The 19,234-nt window shown below is 36.9% G+C and overlaps 1 pseudogene; it reads left to right on the top strand.

The window, feature by feature from the left end:
* Positions 1–9,633: 9,633 nt before the first annotated feature.
* The window catches only part of LOC102264373 (tRNA (carboxymethyluridine(34)-5-O)-methyltransferase ALKBH8-like), an 86,218-nt pseudogene continuing 76,617 nt past the window's right edge, over positions 9,634–19,234 (top strand).

Consider the following 19,234-nt stretch of genomic DNA (forward strand, 5'->3'; position numbering starts at 1 on the left):
ACCAGGCTCCTCCGCCCATGGGATTTTCCAGGCAAGAGTACTGGCATGGGGTGCCATTGCCTTCTCTGGCACAGTACATTAGCATAGCTTAAAACAAACATTTCCATAAGAAAAAGGCATTGGTTATCTCTAGGTTTGAGAATAATTAACTTCAGGTGAAACCAGGTGTCATTATGGCAACATAGTATTTGAAGAGAAACCTCCTTTTAAATTTGTATAGAGAAGGAAAAAATATCGCTAGTTTGTTTCCTCCTGCCGCTTAAGAGAGATAAAAATGTCTGACACTTGCAGGCTATTTCCTCTGTTTGGAGACCCCTGGCCTTCCTGCCTGTTATCCTCTCAATAACTGGGTTGTTCATAATTTCTATTTCTTCAGAATATTGAACTTTTTAAAGAATCTGTCCATTTCTTCCAGGTTATCCATTTTATTGCCATATAGTTGTTAATAATAATCTCTTATAATCCTGTGTGGGCTGCCCTGATAGCTCAATAGGTGCAGAATCTGCCTGCAATGCAGAAGACCCTGGTTCGATTCTTGGGTCAGGAAGATCCACTGGAAAAGGAATAGGCTGCCCACACCAGTACTTTCAGGCTTCCATTGTGGCTCAGCTGGTAAAGAATCTGCTTCCAATGGAAGAGACCTGCATTAAATCCCTGGGTTGGGAAGATCCCCATGAGAAGGGAAAGGCTTCTCACTCCAGTATTTTGGCCTGGAGAAGCCCATGGGCTGTATAGTCCATGGGGTTGCAAAGAGTCAGTCATGACTTAGCAACTTTCATTTCCACTTTCTTTCATAATCCTTTGTATTTCTGCATTGTCTGTTGTAACCTCTCCTTTTTCACTTCTAATTTTGCTCATTTGATTATTCTTTCTTTTTTCTTGATGATTCTAGCTCAAGATTTGTCAATTTTATCTTCTCAAAGAATTAGCTTTTAGTTTTATTAATCGTCACTAATGTTTCTTTCATTTCTTTTTCATTTATTTCTGCTCTGAACTTTATGACTTCTTTCCTTCTAAATACTTATGTTTTTTTTTTTTGTTGTTCTTTTCCAGTTATTTTAGATGTAAAGTAAGGTTGTTTATTTGATGCTTTTCTTGTTTCTTGAGGTAGGATTGTATTGCTATAAACTTCCCTCTTAGAACTGCTTTTGTTACATCCCATAGGTTTTGAGTTGTCGTGTTTTCATTGTCATTTGTTTCTAGGAATTTTTTGATTTCCCTTTTGATTTCTTCAGTAACCTGTTGGTTATTTAGAAACGTATTGCTTAATCTAAATGTGTTTGTGTTTTTTACAGTTTTTTTTTTTTTTCCCTTGTGATTGATATCTAGTCTCATAGCATTGTGGTCGGAAAATATGATTGATACAATTTTCAATTTTCTTAAATTTACTGATGTTTGATTTGTGACACACTATGTGGTCTATCCTGGAGAATGTTCCATGTACACTTGAGAAGAAAGTGTTTTCTTCTGCATTTGGATGGAATATCTTGAAGATATCAAGTAGATCTATCTCATCCAATGTATCATTTAAGACTTGTGTTTCCTTATTAATTTTCTGTTTTGATGATCTGTCCATTGGTGTGAGTGGGATGTTAAAGTCTCCTACTATTATTGTGTTGCTGTCTATTCTTCTTTTATGTCTATTAGTGATTGTCTTATGTATTGGGGGTATTCCTATGTTGGGTGCACAGATATTTATAACTGTTATGTCTTCCTCTTGGATTGATCCCTGGATCATTATGTAGTGTCCTACCTTATCTCTTGCAATCTTCTTTATTTTAAGGTCTATTTTGTCTGATATAAGGATTGCTACTCCAGCTTTCTTTTGCTTTCCATTTGCATGGAATATATTTTTCCATCCTCTCACTTTCAGTATATATGTGTCTTTAGATCTGAACTGGATTTCTTGTAGACAGCATATATATGGGTCTTGTTTTGTATCCATTCAGCCAGTCTGTGTCTTTTGGTTGGAGTATTTAATCCATTTACATTTAAATTAATTATTGATATATATGTTCCATTTGACATTTTCTTAATTGTTTGGTGTTTGTTTTTGTAGATCTTTTTCTTTTCTTTTATTTCCTGACTATGTAAGTAAGTCCCTTTAACCTTTGTTGTAAAGCTGGTTTGGTGGTACTGATTTCTCTTAATTTTGATTGCCAGAAAAGCTTTTGATTTCTTCATCAGTTTTGAATTAAATCCTTGGTTTGTTGAGTAATCTTCATTGTCAATTTTTCCCTTTCAGTACTTTAAATATATCCTGCCTTCCCTTCTGGCCTGCAGTTTCTGCTGAAAGATCAGGTACTAAATGTATGGGATTTCCCTTCTATGTTACTTGCTGCTTCTCCCTTGCTGCTTTTAATGCTCTTTCATTGTGTTTAATCTTTGTTAGATTAGTATGTGTCTTGGCATGTTTCTGCATGGGTTTATCCTGTAAGGGACTGTCTGCGCCTCTTGGATTTAATTGACTATTTCCTTTACCATGTTGTGGAATTTTCAACTATAATCTCTTCAAAACTTTTCTCATATCCGTTTTCTCTTCTTCTTCTGAGACCCCTATAACTCTAATGTTGGTGCATTTAATATTGTCCAAGAGGTCTCTGAGACTATCCTTGGTTCTTTTCATTTCTTTTACTTTATTCTGCTCGTCAGCAATTATTTCCATCATTATTTCTTCCAGCTCACTGATCCGTTCTTCTGCTTCAGATATTCTGCTATTAATTCTTTCTAGAGTATATTTAGTTTCTTTACTTGTACTCTTTGTCTCTGTATGTTTCTTCTTTAATTCTTCTAGATCTTTGTTAATTGATTCTTGCATTTTATCCATTCTCTTTTCAAGGTTTTTGATCATTTTTACTATCATTATTCTGAACTCTTTTTCAGGTAGTTTGCCTATTTATTTGGGTTTCTGTGTTTCTAGTTTGTTCCTTTATTTGTGTAGTATTTCTCTGCCTTTTCATTATATTTTAAATCTTATTTTGTTTGAGGTCTCCTTTCCCCAGGCTTCAAGACTAAATTATTTCTTTTGGGTTTCTTCCCTCTCTAGGTTGATCTATGGTTTATGTGAGCTTCATATAGGCTGAGATTTGAACTGAGTTCATTCCCCCCCCCGCCCCCGATGATCAGGGCAGAATGAGGTGATAATCCTGTCTGCTGATGATTAGGTTCATATTTTTGTCTTGTTTGTTGTTTGGATGAGGCATCCTGTACAGTGTGCTACTAGTGGTTGGGTGATGCTGGGTCTTATATTCAAGTGGTTTTCTTTGTGCAAGTTCTCACTATTTCATACTCCCTAAGGTTAGGTGTTCTCTGGTAGTCTAGGCTTTTAGAGTCAGTTCTCCCACTCCAAAGACTTAGGGCTTGATCTCTTTTATTTTTTCCTTTGTGCTTTCTGGAGTTTCACTAGCACCTAGGATGTGGCATGCAGAGGCTTTGTAGTCAGCACTTCAGATCAGAGCTCCTAGAGTGAAACAGCAGCCCCTAGAGCAGCTCCTAGGTGCTGCTCTCAACACCTCATCTGGGTGGCCAAGTGCACCCTCCTCCCATTCTTTTCACTTTGGTAACCATAGATTTGTTTTTGAAGTCTGTGAATCTGTTTCTGTATTGTAAATAAGTTCACTTGTATCACTTTTTGGATTCCACATGTTAGTGATGTCATATAATGTTTATATTTCTGTTTGACTTATCTTACTTAGTATGATAATCTCAAGGTCTATCCATGTCTCTGCAATTATAGCATTATTTCATTTTTTATGACTGAGTAATATTCTACTGTATATATTCACCACATATTCCTTATCCATTCATCAGCTGATGGACATTTAGGTTGATTGCAATTCTTGGCTATTGTAAATAGTGTTGCAATGAATATTGGGGCTCATGTATCTTTTTGAATTATAGTTTTCTGTATATACAACTAAAAACAGAGCTACCATCATTGTTCAGTCATGACATTGTGTCTGACAATTTGCAACTGCGTGGACTTTATCACAGTAGACTTCCCTGTCCTTCACTGTAACCTGGAATTTTCTCAGACTTAAATCCAATGAATTCATGATGCCATCCAACCATCTCATCCTGTCACCCCCTTCTCCTCTTGTCCTCAATCTTTCCCAGCATCAGAGTCTTTTCTAATGAGTCAACTCTTTGTATCAGGTGGCCCAAGTATTGGACCTTCAGCTTCAGTGTCAGTCCTTCCAATCAATACTCAAGGATCATCTCCTTTAGAATCAACTGGTTTGATCTCCCCACAGCCCAAAGGACTCTCAAGAGTCTTCTCCAGCACCACAATTTGAAAGCATAAATTCTTTGGTGCTCAGCTTTCCTTATGGTCCAGTTCTCACATCCATACATAACTACAGGAAAAACCATAGTTTGACTAGATGGACTTTAGTTGACAAGATGATGTTTCTGCTTTCTATAAGCTGCCTAGGTTTTCAATAGCTTTCCTTCCAAGGAGCAAGTGTTTTTTTTAATTTGGGGGCTGCAATCATGCTCCACAGCAATTTTGGAGCCCAAGAAAATAATATCTATCACTGCTTTCACTTTTTACCCTTTTGTTTGCCATGAAGTGACAGGCTGGATACCATAAACTTCGTTTTCTGTATGTAGACTTTTAAGCCAGCTTTTTAACTCTCCTCTTTCACCCTCTTCAAGAGGCTCTTTAGTTCCTCTTCATTTTCTACCATTATAGTGGTATCATCTGCATGTCTCAGCTTATTGATATTTCTCCTGGAAATCTTGATTCCAGCTTGTGATTCATCCAGCCTGGCATTTTGGATGACGTACTCTCATATGGGGCTTTCCAGGTGGCAACAGTGGTAAAGAACCCACCTGCCAGTGCAAGAGATATAAGAGACATAGGTTTGATCCCTGGGTCTGGAAGATCCTCTGGATTAGGAAATGGCAACCCACTCCAGTATTATTGCCTGGAGAATCCCATGGGCCGAGGAGACTGGTGTGCTATGCAGTCCATGGGGTCACAAAGAGTCAGACACAGCTGAAGTGACTTAGCACACACTCAGACACACTTTGCATATAAGTTAAATAAGCAGTGTGACATACAGAATTGATGTACTTCTTTCCCGATTTTGACCCAGTTCATTTTCCCATGTCTGGTTCTAATTATTGCTTCTTGACCCATATACAGGTTTCTCAGGAGACAGGTAAGTTTGTCCGGTATTGGTTTTTTACCTATGAGGCATGAAGTATCATATCTCTTTAAGAATTTTCCATAGTTTTCTGTGATCCACACAGTCAAAGGCTTTAGTGTAGTCAGTGAAGAAGATGTGGATGCTTTTCTGGAATTCCCTTGCTTTTTCTGTGATCCAACAAATGTTGGAAATTTGATCTCTGGCTCCTCTGCCTTTTCTAAATCCAGCTTGTACTCTGAAAGTCCTAAATTCATGTACTACGAAGCCCAGTTTGAAGGATTTTGAGCATAATCTTGCTCGCATGTGAAATGGGCTCAATTGTATGGTAATTTGAGCATTCTTTGGGATTGGAATGAAAATTGACCTTTTCCAGTCCTGTGGCCACTGCTGAGTTTTCCAAATTTGCCGGCATAATGAGTGCTGCACTTTAACAGCATCATATTTTAAGATTTCATATAGCTTAGCTGGAATTCCATCACCTCCAGTACACTTGTTCATAGTAATGCTTTCTTACATCCACTTGACTTCATATTCCACAATGTCTGGCTCTAGGTGAGTTAGTACACCACTGTGGTTATACAAGTCACTAAGACCTTATTTGTACAGTGACAGACTTTATTTTGGGGGGCTCCAAAATCACTGCAGATGGTGACTGGAGCCATGAAATTTTTTTTTTTTTCTCAACCTTTGCCTCATGGCTGTTTTTGTTTTTTTTTAATTTAATTTTATTTTTAAACTTTACAATATTGTATTAGCTTTGCCAAATATCGAAATGAATCCGCCACAGGTAATTGAAAGATGCTTGTTCCTTAGAAGAAAAGTTATGACCAACCTAGACAGCGTATTAAAAAGCAGAAGAATTACTTTGCCAACAAAGGTCTAGTCAAAGCTATGGTCTTTCCCATAGTAATGCATGGATGTGAGAGTGGACTATAAAGAAAGCTGAGTGCCAAAGAATTGATAATTTGAACTGTGGTGTTGGAGAAGACTCTTGAGATTCCCTTGGACTGCAAGGAGATTCAACCAGTCTATCCTAAAGGAAATCAGTCCTGAATATTCATTGGAAGGACTGATGCTGAAGCTGAAACACCAAAACTTTGGCCACCTGATGTGAAGAACTGACTCATCTGAAAAGACCCTGATGCTGGGAAAGATTGAAGGCAGGAGGAGAAGGGGACAACAGAGGATAAGATGGTTGTATGGCATCACTAACTCAATGGACATGAGTTTGAGTAGGTTCTGGGAGTTGGTGATGGACAGGGAAGCCTTGTGGGCTGCAGTCCATGGAGTGCAAAGAGTCCAACACGACTGAGCGACTGAAGTGAACTTCTGAGAAAATGAAAAAGCAAAAAACCATCAAGTGTTAATGTCATTGGCCTAGAATATTCAAAATATAGAGTAATTTTTAAAATGATGAAAGAGGGAATGGAGGTTGATTAGAACATCTCAGCATTTATTGAAAGAGTGCTATTGGTAATATGATGTAATAAGCATAGAAGTAGAAACGTGAAAGACAAAAAACCCCACAAATATATCATTGTTTTATTCTATTTTTATCCATTGAAATACCACCTTTTCCATGTTACTGACTGTATTTGCCCATTAAAAGAAATTTAAGTCATAAATACTGGAAATGTTTTCAAATTGTGATAAAATCTGAGTGTTAAGATTCATTGTCTTAACTGAGAACAAGATGGAGGAGGAGTAGGTGGATGTGGAGTCCATCTCTCTCCACAGATACATCAGGAATACACCTTCAGACACATAATGCATGCAGAAAAATAGCTGAAAGCAGACAAGAGTACCTTACCAGCAGGAAAGAATATATAGATCCTCACAAAACTCGGTAAAATGAAGGAAATAGGGGGAAAACAGGAGTATTAGTAGGACTGGACCTTCCCTTGGTGGGTGGGGGAACTGAAGCAGGGATCTGATTCCCACATCGGGGCAATTGTCTGAGTCACACGAGAAATATTTAAGGCTGAGAGTGAAACAGCTGATCTGTGGCAGCCTAAATGGAATGAGAATCAGACAGTCCTTGCCACAGCCATACATACCCAGGTGGTACAGTGGCTGAGTGCTGGAGTTTAGGTATTGTGGAGCTTTACCCGGGTGAAGGCTGATGATGACTGCAGAGAGACAGATTGAGGGGATGTGAGGGAGGAGATTGCGGTGGGAAATGCCTGTAGAGGAAAACCAGGAAGCCATGGAAGCAAGGCGATACTGCTGAGTCATGTGTAGGGGGTGGAGCCACCACCAAAGCCTCTCTCCCACCACAAGCAAGCATCTGCAGCTGAACAATAGAGAGGCTGGCCCATCAAACACCTAACGCACTGAACTACAGAGTAGAACCCCATGCAGTGTGCCCCTTCAAGTGCCTGATGCACTGATGTAAAGAGTAGGACTCCAGCTGGGGGGCCCCCTCTATGTGCCTGATGTACTGTTATACAGAGAAGGACTTTGTGGGATTGCTTTAATAGTGTCCAACTCTTTGTGACTCTGTAGACTGTGGCCTGCTAGGCTTCTCTGTCAGGGAGGGTGGTTTTCCAGTCAAGAATACTGGAGTGTATTGGCCAATACTGTTTGCCATACTCTTCTAGAGCACTGTGTTTCCTGCTTCCCTATCTGCTAACTCCCTGAGTACCTGGTGCTGCCAGAACCCCTGTAACCCAAAGAGCTGCACCACCTCCATACCTGGCCCTCACAGGGGCAAACCCAAGTCTGCCAGGGCAGCCTCAGTAGCAAACTCCAGGGGACAATCCACACGTAGAGCTTGAAAGAAAACCACAGTTTAAACCCAGGGGCAGTGTGACGAGGAAGAGGACCCAAAACCTTCCCACCAGTGATACAAGGTGCAGATTAAATCCATAACAATTAACTAGGCAGACTCTGTGTCTATGGAATATATAAAACATCATTGAGAGCTCCCACAAAAGAAAACGCACTAGTTCTGATAGCTGTGGACACTGGAGGCAAGAACTCAGTTGAGTAGAACCAGATTAGAATCTGAGCTGCCCCCACATCGGGTCCAGAGATAAGTACAGTTTTAGAGGGCATCCTAGGGAGGTGAAGTGGACTGTGACTCCCGGTGAAGGAAACGACTCTGACAGCAGTGACTTAAGAAAAGCATTTATTATTCTTATGTTTTAACTTGTTCCGTAGATTCCTTAGTATTTTTTTCTTTTTTTCCTCCTCCTTTCCCCTCCCCCCGCCCCAAGTTGTAGTTGTTGATTTTATTGGCACTATGAAATCTAATTAAGCTTTTGAGCTTTTTTTTTTTTCCTCAGTCACACTTTTTATTGCTGTTAGAAACCTCTGCCTCTATGTTGGGCTTTTGCAGTTCTGGGGAGATTTTTTTCTCTTTTTAATTTTAATTTTTAAACCTATTATTTTTCTACATTTATTCCTTTGTTTGCTTTCCTACTGTTCTTTCCCCCTTGCAGTTAGTTATATATATATATATATATATATATATATATATATATATATATATATATATTCTTTATCTACCTCTACTTAGCTTTGCATATCTATTCTTTCTTCCTTCCCTCTCAACATATTTGTTAATTTTATTTTCATTGCTTTATTCCCCAGTTGGCACCTTCCTTTAGTTTTGTTTTCCAGGTTGTGCTTTAGTTAGTTTTGTTCTTAATAAGTAGATATAATTTTTGGTTTCTTTTGTTAGTTGCGTCAGTCTAGTGCACTTTATATTTGTTGGTCTGTTTTGACTTTGCTCATGCATGTATATGTATATGTGTATATTCCTTCATTTTAATTATTATTTGGCTGATTTTGTAACTGTAATTTGTCTGGGGTTCATCTTTGGTTTCTTGTTTTTTGATAATTGTTTTAATCTCACTCAATGCCATAACAAACCACTTGTGGAATACTTGTTCCTGACCGGAGATCAAGCTCTGAGCCTTTGAGTGGGAGAACTGACTCCAAGACCCTAGACTACCAGAGAACTAACCCTAGGGGATATCAAATAGTGAGAACTCACACAAAGGAAACCACTGGAATACAAGACCCCGAATCTTCCAGCCACCAATAGCACCCTGTGCAGGTTACTTCATCTAAACAACAAACAAAACAAAAATACAAACCCTATCATCAGCAGACAGGATTACCACATCACTTAGCCTTGCCCATTAGAGGAAAATCAAGCAAGCAAACAAAAATTCAGCACATATCTCATCTTATATGAAGCTTACACAAACCCCTGGACCAACCTTGGGAGGGCAGAAACCAAAGGAAGAAATAATTCAGTCTTGAAGCCTGGGAAAAGTTGACCACAAACACAGTAAGTTAAAAAAAATAATGAAAAGGCAGAGAAATACTACACAAATGAAGGAACAAACTAGAAACACAGAAGTCCAAATAAAGAAAGAGGAAATAGGCAAACTACCTAAAAAAGAATTCAGTATAATGATACAAAGATGATCAAAAACCTTGAAAACAAAATGGAAAAAATCAAGAATCAATGAACAAAGACCTAGAAGAATTAAAGAATAAACATGAAGAGACAAACAGCACAACTACTGAAATTAAAAATACTCTAGAAGGAATCAATAGTAGAATATCTGAAGCAGAAGACCGGAACAGTGAGCTGGATGATAAAATGGTAGAAATTACTTCTGAAGAGCAGAATAAAGTAAAAGGAATGAAAAGGAAAGAGAATAGTCTCAGAGACTTCTGGGACAGTGTCAAATGCACCAACATTCAAATTATAGGGGTTGCAGAAGAAGAGAAAAGAAAGGGTATGAGAGAAGTTTTGAAGAGATTATAGTTGAAAATTTCCACAACATGCAAAAGGAAATAGTCAATCAAATCCAAGAGGAATAAAGAGTCCTATAGAGGATAAACCCAAGGAGAAACATGCCAAGACACATACTAATCAAACTAACAAAGACTAAACACAAAGAAAGACTATTAAAAGCATCAAGGGAGAAACAATAGGTAACATACAAGGGAAACCCCATATGCTTAACAGCTTTCAGCAGAAATTCTGCAGGCCAGAAGGGAATGGCAGGATATATTTAAAGTACTGAAAGGGAAAAATCTACACTAAGGTTACAGTAGCTGGTAAGGATCTCATTCAAAATTGATGGAGAAATTTAAAAAGGTTTTCAGACAAGCAGAAGTTAAGAGAATTCAGTACCACCAAACCAGGTTTATGACAAATATTAAAGAGGCATATATAGTCAAAAAATAGAAGAGAATAAAAAAAAATATACAAAATCAACCCCAAACAATTAAGAAAATGGGAATAGGAACATATATATCAACAATTACTTTAAATGTAAATGGATTAAATGCTGCAACCAAAAGACACAGACTGGCTAAATGGATACAAAACCAAGACCCATATATATGCTGTCTACAAGAAACCCACTTAAGAGCTAAAGACATAGATAGACTGAAAGTGAAAGGATGGAAAATTATATTCCATGCAAATGGGAAACAAAAGAAAGCTTTTGTAGCAATGCTCATATCAGACAAAACAGACCTTAAAATAAAGAAGATTGCAAGAGATTAGGAAGGACACTACAAAATGATCCAGGGATCAATCCACAAGGAAGACATAACAATTGCAAATATCTATGTACCCAACATAGAAGCACCCCAATACATAAGACAAACACTAACAAACATAAAAGGAGAAATTGACAGTGACACAATAATAGTAGGAGACTTTAACACCCCAATCACACCAATGGACAGTTTATCAAAACAGAAAATTAATAAGGAAACACAAGTCTTAAATGATACATTAGATGAGATGGATCTCCTTGATATTTTTAGGACATTCCATCCAAATGCAGAAGAATACACTTTATTCTCAAGTGAACATGGGACATTCTCCAGGAGAGACCACATCATAGGTCACAAATCAAACCTAAATAAACTTAAGAAAATTGAAATTGTATCAAGCATCTTTTCTGACCACAATGCTATGAGACTAGATATCAATTACAGGGGAAAAAAGTGTAAGAAACACAAACACATGGAGATTAAACAACACGTTTCTAAATAACCAACAGGTTACTGAAGAAATTAAAAGGAGATAAAAAAATTCTATTAACAAATGACAATGAAAAGCTGACAACTCAATACCTATGGTTTGTAGCAAAAGCAGTCCTCAGAGGGAAGTTTATAGCAATACAAATCTTAAAAAAATGGGCATAGAAGGAACCTACCTCAAATATAGTAAAGGCCATATATGATAAACCTACAGCAAACATTATTCTTATTGGTGAAAAACTGAAAGCATTCCCCTAAGATCAAGAACAATACAAGGGTGCCCACTTTCCCCACTATTATTCAGCATTGTTCTGGAAGTCATAGCTATAGCAAACATATAAGAAAAATAAAAGTTATCCAGATCAGAAAATAAGAAGTAAAGCTCTCACTGTTTTCAGGTGACATGATACTGTTCATTGAAAACCCAAAGTATAGTATCAGAAAAATTACCAGAGTGTATGGATGTGAGAGTTAGGCTGTGAAGAAGGCTGAGTGCCGAAGAATTGATGCTTTTGAACTGTGGTGTTGGAGAAGACTCTTGAGAGTGCCTTGGACTGCAAGGAGATCCAACCAGTCCATTCTTAAGATCAACCATGGGATTTCTTTGGAAGGAATGATGCTGAAGCTGAAACTCCAGTACTTTGGCCACCTCATGCGAGGAGTTGACTCATTGGAAAAGACTGATGCTGGGAGGGATTGTGGGCAGGAGGAGAAGGGGATGACAGAGGATGAGATGGCTGGATGGCATCACTGACTCAATAGACGTGAGTCTGAGTGAACTCCAGGAGTCTGTGATGGACAGGGAGGCCTGGTGTGCTGCGGTTCATGGGGTCGCAAAGAGTTGGACACAACTGAGCGACTGAACTGAACTGAATCAGTGAATTTAGCAAGGTTGCAGGATATGAAATCAATACGCAGAAATCACTTGCATTTCTATATACTAACAATGAAAAATCAGAAGGAGAAATAAGGAATCAATCCCATTCACCATTGCAACAAAAAGAATTAAATATCTAGGAATAAGCTTACCTAAGGAGACAAAAGACCTATATGCAGAAAATGCTAAGGCACTAATGAATGAAATCAAAGATAAACTAAGCAGATGGAGAGATATTCCATATTCCTGGGTAGGAAGAATCAATACTGTGAAAATGACTACCCTAGCAAATCCAATCTACAGATTCAATGTAATCCCTATGAAATTACCAATGGCATTTTTCACCAAACTAGAGAAAAAAATTCACAATTCATATGGAAACACAAAAGACCCTGAATAGCCAACACAGTCTTGAGAAAGAAAAATGGAGCTGGAGGAATCAACCTTCTTGACTTCAGATTATACTACAAAGCTACAGTAATCAAGACAATATAGTACCAGCACAAAAACAGAAATATAGACCAATGAAACAAGATTGAAAGCCCAGAAATAAACTCATGCACCTATGAGTACCTTATTTTTGACAAAGGAGACAAGAATATAAAATGGGGCAAAGACAGTCTCTTCAATATGTGTTGCTGGGAAAACTGGACATGTACAAGTAAAAACTGAAATTAGAATGCTTCCTAACACCATACACAAAGATAAACTCAAGAAAACTCTTATAGGAAAACATAGGCAGAACACTCGACAACATAAATCAAAGCAAGATCCTTGATGACCCACCTTCTGCAGTAATGGAAATAAAAACAAAAGTAAACAAGTGGGACCTGATTAAACTTAAGAGCTTTTGCACAGGAAAGGAAACTATAAGCAAGGTGAAAAGACAAACCTCAAAATGGGAGAAAATAATAGCAAATGAAACAACTGGCAAAGGATTAATTTCCAAAATATACAAGCATCTTATACAATTCAATGCCAGAAAAACAAACAACCTAATCAAAAAGTGGGAAAAAGACCTAAACAGACATTTCTTCAAAGAAGACATACAGATGGCTAACAAACACATGAAAAGATGCTCAACATCAAAAGACACATGTATCCCATTGTTCATTGAAGCACTATTTACAACAGCTAGAACATGGAAACAACCTAGATGTCCATCAACAGATGGATGGATAAAGAAGTTGTGGTACCTATACACAATGGAATAATACTCAGCCATAAAAAGGAACACATCTGAGTCAGTTTTGATGAGGTTCAGTTCAGTTCTGTCACTCAGTCGTGTCCGACTTGAGGTGGGTGAACCTAAAACATATTATATAGTGGGAAGGGAGTTAGAAAGAGAAAGTTAAATATCACATTCTAACACACATATAGAGAAGGGAATGGCAACCCACTCCAGTACTCTTGCCAGAAAATTCTCAAGGACAGAGGAGCCTGATAGGCTGCAGTTCATGGGGTTGCAAAGAGTTGGACACGACTGAGCGACTTCACTTTCACTTTTCATTTTCATGCATTGGAGAAGGAAATGGCAACCCACTCCAGTGTTCTTGCCTGGAGAATCCCAGGGATGGTGGAGCCTGGTGGGCTGCAGTCTATGGGGTCACACAGAGTCGGACACGACTGAAGCGACTTAGCAGCAGCAGCAGCAGCAGCAACATACATCTATGGAATCTAGAAAAATGGTACTGAATTATTTATTTACAGGGCAGCAATGCAGAAACAGACATAGAGAACAGATTTATGGACATGGGGAGAGGGCAAGAGAGGGTGAGATGTATGGAAAGAGTAACATGGAAACTTACATTACCATACATAAAAAACATAGCTAAAGGGAATTTGTTGTATGGCTCAGGAAACTCAAACAGGGGCTCTGTATCAACCTAAAGGGGTGGGGTGGGGAGGGAGATGGGAGGGAGATTCAAAAGGGAGGGTGTATATGTATACCTATCACTGATTCATGTTGAGGTTTGACAGCAAAAAATTCTGTAAATCATTTATCCTTCAATTAAAAATAAATTAAAATAAAATTTAAAAAATGGTTGTCTGTTTCAGTTTTAGGAGAAAACTTCAAAAAAGTGTTCACTTATGTTAAAATTATTTGAAAGTATTCTTCAATTTTTTTAAATAAATTATTTATTTTAATTAGAGGCTAATTACTTTACAATATTGTATTGGTTTTCCCATACATTGACATGAATCTGCCATGGGTATACTTGATTTAAGTTAACATACTTAAAATTACACTTGAAAATTTCCATAATTAATTTAAAATTAGTTAAAATTAATAATGCCAATATTTCCCTTAATTCATATAGTCTGGTATCTTCTCTTCAACAACGCCAATGATAAAAAAAAAAAAATTTTTAAAGGATTTAGTTGTTCAAGAAAACAAAAATATGTTCAAAGAGGAAATGACTTTATAAAATGCCACAGCGATTAATCACTATTCTTTTTAAAATATGTGAGAGTGGACTTCGCTGCTGATCCAGTGGTTAAGACTCTGCACTTCCACTGCAAGGGGCACAGGTTCTATCACTGATCTCCAAACTCTCTGCATGCAGACAAAAAGAAAAAGAGAAAGTGAGAAAACAACTTGAAAAGGCAGCAGGTAATCTTATTTTCTTTAAGAGAGCCTAAAACTTTAAGATCTTATTCATAAAGTTTTCCTATGGTTATTCTTTTAAAATTCATTAGTGCTGTGCTTCATATTTATAAAATTTGCAACAAGAAAAGACACAATAGGTCAAATATATAGCTTATCTAAGAAGCTCACAATATTCCAAATGATTTTTTAATGTGGTCTATTGTAAGTGGCTTATTTTGAGGACTGAAATCAAAATAGAGCTTCTCCCTCTGGGATGGAAAAATAGCTATTGGAATTTTTTATAATTAGCAGAGGGTCTTAACACTTTTATTGTTGTTCAGTCACTCAGTTGTGTCCAATTCTTTGTAACTCCACAGACTGTAGCTCGTCAAGCATCCCTGTTCTTCACCATCTCACGGAACTTGCTCAAACTCTTGTCCACTGAGTCGGTGATGCCACACAACTATCTTGTCTTCTGTCATCCCCTTTATCTCCTGCCTTTAATCTTTCCTGGCAGCAGGGTCTTTTCTAATGAATCAGCTCTACACACAAGGTGGCCAAAGTATTGGAGTTTCAGCTTCATTATCAGTCCTTCCAATGCATATTCAGGACTGATTTCCTTTAGGGTTGACTGGCTTGATCTCTTTGCAGTCCAAGGGAATCTCAAAAGTCTTCTCCACCACCACATTTCAAAAGCATCGATTCTTTGGCACTCAGACTTTGTGGTCCAATTCTCACATCCATACATGACTACTGGAAAAACCATAGCTTTGACTATTCAGACCTTTGCTGGCCAAGTAATGTCTCTGCTTTTTAATATGCTGTCTAGGCTTGTCATGATTTTTCTTCCAAAGAGCAAGTGTCTTTTAATTTAATGGTGGCATCACCATCTGCAGTGATTTTTGAAATAAAGAATGTTACTGTTTTCCTTGTTTCCTCATCTATTTGACATGAACTGATGGGACTGGATATCATTATCTTAGTTTTTTGAATGTTGAGCTTTAAGTTTTTCATTCTCCTCTTTCACTTTCATAAAGAGGCTCTTTAATTTCTCTTTGCTTTCGGCCATAAGGGTTGTGTAACTGGCATATCTGAGGTTATTGATATTTCTCCTGGCAATCTTTATTTCAGCTTGTGTTTCATCCAGCCTGGCATTTCGCATGATGTACTCTCCATAGAAGTTAAATAAGCAAGGTGACAATACACAGCCCCGATATACTCTTTTTCCAAACTGGAACCATTCTGTTCTTCCATATCTGTTCCTAACTTTTGCTTCTTGACCTGCATACAGGTTTCTCAAGAAACAGGTCTGATTTTCATATAACTTTAAGAATTTTCCACAGTTTATTGTGTCAAAGGCTTTGGCACACAGTCAAAAGCTTTGGTATTATCAATAAAGCAAAAGTAAATGTTTTTTTCTGAGATTCTCTTGCTTTTTCTATGATCCAACTGATGTTTGCAATTTGATTTCTAGTTCCTGTCTTTTCTAAATCCAGCTTGAACATTTGGAAGTTCACAGTTCGTGTACTGTTGAAGCCTGGCTTGGAGAATTTTGACCATTACTTTGATAGCGTGAGAGATGAGTGCAGTTGTGTGGTAGTTTGAACATTCTTTGGCATTGCCTTTCTTTGGGATTGGGATGAAAACTGACTTTTTCCAGTCTTGTGGCCACTGCTGAGTTTTCCAGATTTGCTGTCATATTGAGTGCAGCACTTTCACAGCATAATCTTTTAGAATTTGAAATAGCTCAACTGGAATTCCATCACCTCTACTAGCTTTGTTTATAATGATGCTTCCTAAGGCCCACTTGACTTCACATTCCAGGATGTCTGGCTTTAGCTGAGTGATTACACAATTGTGGTTATCTTAGATCTGAGGTCATGAGGTTTTCTGAGATCATGAGATCTTTTTTGTACAGTTCTTCTGTGTCTTCTTGTCACCTCTTCTTAATGTCCTCTGCTTCTGTTAGGTCCATACCATTTCTGTCCTTTATTGTGTCCATCTTTGCATGAAATGTTCCCTTGGTATCTCTAATTTTCTTGAGGAGTCTTTCCCTTCAGAAGAAGTCTTTCTTCATGCATCAAACCTGGACTGGTGACTCGTTTCATACATGATATTATACATGTTTCAATGCTATTCTCCCAAATCTCCCCAGTCTCTCCCTCTCCCACAGAGTCCATAAGACTGATCTATACATCAGTGTCTCTTTTGCTGTCTCTTACACAGGGTTATTGTTACCATCTTTCTAAATTCCATAAATATGCGTTAGTATACTGTATTGGTGTTTTTCTTTCTGGTTTACTTCACTCTGTATAGTAGATTCCAGAGGGAGGGTATGGGGAGGGAGGAGGGAGGAGAGTTCAGGATGGGGAACACAGGTATACCTGTGGCAGATTCATTTCAATATTTGGCAAAACTGATACAATATTGTAAAGTTTAAAAATAAAAAAAAATAAAATTAAAAAAATAAAATAAAAATAAAAGATCTTGAGGAAACTTAAAAAAAAAAAAAAAGAAGTCTTTCTTCTCTAGTCTTTCCCATTTTATTTTTTCCCTCTATCTCTTTGCATTGATCACCAAGGAAGGCTTTTTCGTCTCTCCTTGCTATTCTTTGGAACTCTGCATTCAAATGGGTATATCTTTCCTTTTCTCCTTTGCCTTTAGCTTCTCTTCTTTTCTTAGCTTTTTGTAAGGCCTCATCTGAAAACTTTTTGCCTTTTTGCATTTCTTTTTCTCCGGGATGGCCTTGATCCCTGCCTCATGTACAATGTCATGAACCTCCGTCCATAGTTCTTCATGCATTCTGTCTACCAGATCTAATCCTTGAATCTGTTTGTCACTTCCACTATATAATCGTAAGGGATTTTATTAAGTAATACCCAAATGGTCTAGTGGTTTTCCCTACTTTCTTCAATTGAAGTCTGTATTTGACAATAAGGAGTTCATGATCTGAGCCACAGTCAGCTCCCAGTATTGTTTTTGCTGACTGTATAGAGCTTCTCCATCTTTGGCTGCAAATAATATAATCAATCTGATTTCAGTATTGACCATCTGGTGATGTCCATGTATAGAGTCTTCTCTTGTGTTGTTGGAAGAGGGTGTTTGCTATGACCGGGGCATATTCTTGCCAAAATTCTGTTAGCCAAATTCAATTGGCTGAATTTAAATCAAGGGCTATTGTTTCTTTCATAGAAACCTAAATTATTAGGGAACTGATGTTGGAAGAACTTTGTTTGGTACTGGGGGTTCCTTAGAAAATATCTGATAAACACAAAAACTGTGGAATACATGTCACAAAAGAGATCAGTCTAATTTGTATTACTGTCAGTGAAATTCATTGTTCTTATTGGTACCACTCAATTTATAATAGTAAAAATAATTCTTATCATCTATTAGTAGACATATGTAGGGTCTTTAAATCTGTTACATCAATTTTTAACCAAATGACTGATTTTCCCATATTATACAGACATAGTATTTATTGAAAAATATATATAAATTAAATATAATTCTGATAATTAGAGATAAAATGGTAAATATTTTAATTCTTTGAGAGAAAATATACTGGTTTATATAGCCATTATTTACTATTATATTTCTCTTCTTTGTTATTTTAAGGAAGAATTTATCAAAACTTCTACAAAGCTTTATCTTTTTGTTTATAAACATTTATTGTTTTATCTTAGTAAGAAAAATAACTTGATTTTTAAGTAAATGAAATGAGAAAGTTAAAACTTCAATCAAACCCAACTAACAGACAAAAATCCTTGTCAAATAATTTACTTGTAATTTCATGAAACCTATTAGAAAAGAAGGTGGCATAGTCAATAGACTTTTTCCTTTGTTACAATTTTAACTGAGAATGATTATATATGCATATTTGATATATATATATAATAGTTTTAATATATTAAATAATATATTAATATATAGTGTTGGTAATATATTAACTGTATACTTAATGGGCATCTAAAATTTTTTATTCAAAGATGAGCTACTATTATTTTTTTAAGTCTCAGAAGTTTGCTGCTATATTATGAAATAAGCATATCAACCAGTGATATTCCAACTGTAATTTACTCAAGAAGTGGCATCAAAGCCAAATATTTTTTGAAAGCTTTCATTTGAAAAATATGTTTGTTTTTGAATCTTTAACTACTCTTTCCTATGATATTAAAACAGATACAAAGTTAGAATTTGTACTTTAAAAACAGATTTGTATTCAATATTTTCCCCTGAAATTATGTTTAGAATTACATTAGGAAATAACTATACTTGTTTCTTAAATAAAAGGTAAGCCACTTTTTGTTTTTAAAGCAAGTGCAATGCTAACTGTTTCACTGTATCAGGTATGAAGTAGTTGATGTACCTTGATGAATGAGAATTTATTCATAGCCTCTGGGAGTATTGATGACTTTATATTATAAAGAAAAAAATGTCACGACTGTACCAGCAGACATTCAGAAAAAAAACATGCTGAGAGTTTTTCAGTTGACATTTGGGTTCTTCAGCGCCAGTCCTGGACAGCATTTGTAAAGCTTTTGTAAGGAAATGGTAGTAGCTGAATCAATAATCTGAATCAATAACGTGTTG

Source organism: Bos mutus, chromosome 23, assembly GCF_027580195.1.
Source record: "Bos mutus isolate GX-2022 chromosome 23, NWIPB_WYAK_1.1, whole genome shotgun sequence".
NCBI lineage: Eukaryota > Metazoa > Chordata > Mammalia > Artiodactyla > Bovidae > Bos > Bos mutus.